Here is a 5,753-nt window from a genome sequence, read left to right as displayed (position 1 = left end):
TGGTGTCTGGCTTCTTTCACTGAGCGTCACGTCTTCATTCCTTTTTATGGCTGAATCATATTCCAGTGAATGGACGGACCACATTCGATCTATCTGTTTATCAGCTGATGAACATTTGGGTTGTTTCCACTCTTTGGCGATTATGAATAATGCTGCTAACAATATTAGTGAACACTTGTGTACAAGTTGTTGTGTGGGCACATGTTTTCAACTCCTTGGACATATACCTAGGCGTGGGATTGCTGGATCTTATGGTCATTTCTATCTCGAACAGTTTGAGGAATTGCTAAATTGTTTTTCAAAGGCTGTACCATTTTTACATTCCCATCAGCAGTGTGTGAGAAGTCCAGTTTCTCGACATTCTTGTCAACCATTAGTATTGTTCATCTTTTTTATTATAGCCATCATTGTGGGAGTGAAGTATAATTTGCTTTTTTTGGTTAGTCTTTTTACTAATGATCATGGACATAGTTCCAGGTCAACAGGTACAGATTTACCTAATTCTTTTTAGTGGTATAATAATGTTCTATCAGATGGATACATCCTAATGATTTTATCCATGCCCTTGCTGAATTAGTCAGAATTGTTTTTCCCAAGTTAAAAAAATAATCCATCCCAAACTAGCATAGGCTAAAAAGCTCACACAAGTCAAAAGTTCAGGGTTCAGGTGTGGCTTGATCCAGGTTCAAGTGAAGTCACCAGGATCTACTTTCTCCACCTCCAAACTCTATTTTCTTGGTGTGGGCTTCATTCACAGATAAGCTTCTCTCGTGGTGGTAAGGTGGTTGCTGCCCTACAAAACTCAAATCCTGCTGAAAATAGTTTCCCAGTGGCTTCTGCAGGAGTCCCGAGATTCACTCTGATTAATTTGGCTGAAATCACATGCTCATCTCTAAGCCAGTTGCCCGCTGGTGAAATACAGCGTTTTTACTGACCAGCCCTAAGTCATGATGCTCTATGCTTGGAGCTGGGAGTAGAGTCCTACCCAGATCAGGTGGTCTAAGTAGAGAAGGAGTAGATCTCCAAGTGAGAATTGGGGGCAGTTTCTGGAAGAAGGGGGACAGGTACTAAGAAGGCAAATTACAAATACCCATTGCACTTTCTGGGTTTTCACTTGTCTTCTGAGACAGTGCATTCTCCTGGTTTTCCTTCTACCTCCCTGGTTGCTCCTTCTCAGTCTCCTTTGCTGGTCCTTCTACCTCTAAGCAGTGTGGCACCGCAGGATCCAGACCTTCCTTGGACCTCTTCTCTTCTCCACCTAAATCTGACTTAAAGTACCGGTTAGCATGTAACTTCTAGATGTATGGTCTCCAGCCTGATGCTTCTCATCAACTCTAGACTTGCAGGGCCAGCTGCTAGTCATCCCCACAAACCGAATTCGTTCAAAATCAAACAGTCTCCAGACAAACCCCTGCTCTTTCCTTAGCCTTCCCAACATCAGATGGCAACTCCATCCTTCCAGTAGCTCTGGCCCCAAACCCGGCATCATCCTTGATTCCTCTCTCCCTGTCCACATCCCACATCCAGTCCACCAGCCAATCCTGTCTGCTCCCCATGGAAGCCATTTCTAGGACCTGATCACTTTCTACCATATGCACTGCTATCACCAGGGGGCCAACCCACTTGCCCTGCATCAGCCCGTTCTCAACGCAGAAGCCACAGGATGCTATGAAAGCCCACATCAGCTTGGCATTTCTGTTTATACTCCACTCGCCAAAGCAGGTCTGGGGTCGAGCCCGCATCCAGGGGCAGGGAAACACGCCCCTTCAATGGAGGTAGGGAAGGAGAAGGAGTGCATATTTGCTGAATAACCATTTTTTCTACCCTAGGGCATTTGAAATTTCAAGATATGTTCATTGAATTCTTACTCTGGGTCTAGGTGCTGTAAGAAAATAAGGAGGACAAATCTTGTTGCTTGGTGTCTGCTCTCAGAACAACCCCCCCCCCCATATTTACTGAGTTCTGGGCAGAGGCAGACACGATTAATACACATCGAATGATCAAGGAAGTGATGAAGTGTTAAATTGGACACGATCACATGCCAGCTTGTCCGGCAGAGAGAGCGCTGGCCTCCGTTAGCAAAGGGAATTGTCCCGGAGGCTGGGATGGTGAGAAGAGTCTCTCAGATGCCTTTTGTACTTGAGTTGGAGCTAAAGGGATAGCCGGACTAGGATTTGGACTTGTGGGTAGGGAAAGCTTTCAGGACGAGGAGACCAGCTCTATCACAGACCTGGGAGGGGCGGGAGGAGGCGTGTGGGGCCCGGTGGGAAATTGGTGGGGCTGGTGCAGGAGGGAAGGGAAGTTCAGTGCTCAGAAGAGTTGCTCTAGGCATGAATGTCAACAATTAATTAGTTGATTCTTTCAGTGAATGTTTATTGAGCAGCTACTTTTCAGTAGTACTATTTGTATTGTGTACTATATATTTATATTTTTTATAATTATAATTATATTTAGGATATAATTATATATTATATATTGTAATTATAGGTAACATTTTATTTAAAAATTTTTAAAATTTGTAATTAATTCATTTTTTAGGTAATATATTTTGTATATTATTACGTATTACATATTGTTATGGGATGGATGTCTGTGTGCCCCCCAGATTCATATGTTGAAATCCTAACCCCCAAGATGATGATATTAAGAGGTGGGGCCTTGGGGGGGTGATTAGGTCATAAGGGAGGAGCCTTCATGAATAGGATTAGTGTCCTTATAAAAGAGACCCCAGAGGGGCACATGGGTGGCTCAGTTGGTTAAGCATCAGACTCTTGATTTCAGCTCAGGTTGTGATCTCAGGGTCGTGAGATCAAGCCCCGGATCCGGCTCTGCACTCAGCATGGAATCTGCCTGAGATTCTCTCTTGCCCTCTGCTCCTCCCCCCACTCACACACACGCTCTCTCTCTAGTAAATAAAGAAATAAAATCTTAAAAAAAAAAAAAAAAAAAAAAAAAGAAGAGAGACCCCAGAGAGCTTCCTTGCCCTTTCTGCCATGTGCGCACATGGGGAGAAGATGGCCACCTATGAATCAGGAAGTGAGTCCTCACCAGACACGGAATCTACCGTGATCCTTAACTTCCCAGCCGCCAGAACTGTGAGAAATAAATGTTTGTTGTTTAAGCCACCCAGTCTGTGATATTTTTGTTATAGCAGGCCAAACGAGGGCACATGCATATATTTTATGACATATTATAATATGAATATATTATATATCCTATATATAATGTTATTGTAATTGATAATTATCTCATTGTGTTATAATTATAATATAATATATATGTACATTTACATATTATATGTTATATATTATGGGAATACTACTTAATTTATGGTACATATTACATTTAATCTACTATTTATTTATTGTGCCAGACACCCTTCCAGGTGCTGGGGTTATAGCAAGGAACAAAATACAGAGATTCCTGATCACAGGGTGTGACCTTCCGGTGGGGGAGAGAGACATACTAAATGGGGGGGGGGGATAATAAGGTGCTAGGGAGAAAGTTAAAACGGAGAAAGGAGAAATAGGGAGTGTGGGAGGGGGTGGGTGTGTCTTCCATTTAGATAGGGAAGTCAGGGAGGTCTTCACTGACAAGGTGATATTTGAGCAGAGACCTGAAGAACTGGGAAGATGAGGCATGTTAATAACTGGGGAAGAGTATCTGGGAACTCAGCGATCGGAACAGCAAGTGCAAAAGCCCTGACGTTGAAGTATACCTGGAATGTTTAGCCAAAGGCAAAGAAGGCAGTCTGGTTGGAGGTGGAGCAAGCAAGGAGGAGAGTGGTAAGAGGCAAAGCCATTGAGGTGATATGGGGCAGACTGGGTAGATCCTTGGGGCCACTGTAGGACTTGGGTTGTCGTTCTGAATAAGATGGGGAGCTACGGGAGGCTTTAGAGGAGAGGAGTGACATGATCAGACTTTACATCTTAACAGGATTCCTGAGGCTTCTGTGAGGGGAATCTACAACGGGGGAGGGGAGGAAGTAGGGAGACGAGGGAGGAGGCTCCTGGTGGTGGCTCGGGCCAGAGTGTGGTAGTAGGGGTGGGTCGAAGACAGAAGCAGCGTGTCATTTATTCTTGTTTGCCCTGAAGTCTTGGCCCAATGCCTCATCCTTTCGGAATTTTCTATGCTGTTAATTCCTGGCATTTAGGGATTCTGTGAAAACTTCATCCCATCTGTATGTAGCAAATCATAAATAATGAAAACAACTAATCACAACCCAAGAGGGGCCTGGAGATGCTTATCGATTGGCTCTTGATGAAAAGGCCAGGGTGTTAAAATACTCACGGACAAACGTCTCTCTGGAGGTGTCAGGCTCACGGAGCTCATATAGGGTGTCTCCCGGTGATGAGATTATTACTTTCTTTCCCCAAGAAATGGACCTTTTTTTCTGTGTTGGGTTTACTTTTACAACAAGGAAAAGCTCACTTCCTGAGCTTTAATCTCTCCCTTTTGAACAATTAGCTACTGGTGTTGGCTCTTTTTTCTTAACCAGATTTTGCTTGTTTGACTATATTGTGAGGCAATTGGGGAATGCACTCTGTATTTGACTCTCAGTTGGGTGGGTAGTAATAATAAAAATGATGGTAATAATAGATGCTGTCTATCAAGGGCTTACTATCTGCCAGGTACTGTGGTAAGAGCTTTCGATATATATTAAATCACTGGCTCATTACAGCACCCTATGAAGTAAGTCCCATGACTATCCCCCATATTACAGATGAGCAAACTGAGGCTCAGAGATGTATTGTAATTTGCCCAAGGTCACGGAGCTAAGAAGAGGTAGAGAAAGATCCAGACCCTGGTTTCTCTGAGGATCTCCTCTCTGATGTCACAATGATTTATTCCCATTTGAGCATTTCTGAGGTGGGAATTCTTGTTCAAGTGATTTTTTTTGAGGGACGAGTTCTCAGAAGAAAGGGAGTGAGGAAAGTCAGAGAAGGCAGGAACAAAAGCCCAGGAGGAGAGATCTTCAGCCTGATCCCGTGGGGGGAACTCGGGAACATCAACGGCATCACGGAGTTGGTGCATCTTGAGACAAGCGGGCCAGCCTTCTGTGCCACGCTGTCAGCCAGTCATTGGCTGCGGGCTGCCCCAGGGGTGGGTTAGGGTGTAGCCTTCCCGGCCAGGTGACTCCCATTTGGAGGACGATTCTTTGGAGAAGGGTGCAACTGTGAGCGCTTAGCAGCCAACCCCCGTAGCAGCTGGGGGGTGGTGCACCCATTTGGCAAAGAGGTTCTGGGTAGGACGTCGACGGCATCTACTTCCTCTCCGTATCTCCTGTTCTGGCCAATCAGGCGTGCAACTGTGCCACCGACAGTTGTTGGTGGCTCCCTCTGGGCCAGGTAGGCAATGGGATACTGGGGTGAATGGACAATGCTTGTCATTTATCTCAGTCTGCCGGCGGGGAGGGGAGACAGGCATTCAACAGGTTATGATAACATGGTGGCCTCAGGACCTGGGGTGGGAGGCCACGGCTAAGCGGACACCGGCAGGCCTGAGGAACTGGCGGGGTGGACAGGTATAGGGCGATGGGAGGATATTCCAGGTGGAGGAAACGGGCTGAGGTGGGGGCTGCATTACTCCCCACCTACCCCTGTCTGTAGAGTTTTTACAGGCGCTCAGAGGGCAACTCAGATGGCCGCCGTCCCCTTGTCTTCTGGCTTCTGCCTCCGCTCATGTTGTTTCTGTTTTAACCTTGCGGCCACCCAGACACAGAGCTCCGTTATCTCTTCAGGGTCCCCAAGAGG

The sequence above is a fragment of the Ursus arctos genome, unplaced genomic scaffold (assembly GCF_023065955.2).
Source record: "Ursus arctos isolate Adak ecotype North America unplaced genomic scaffold, UrsArc2.0 scaffold_34, whole genome shotgun sequence".
NCBI classification, from domain to species: Eukaryota; Metazoa; Chordata; class Mammalia; order Carnivora; family Ursidae; genus Ursus; species Ursus arctos.
The sequence above is the reverse complement of the archived record's forward strand: the minus strand, read 5'-3'. Positions refer to the sequence as shown.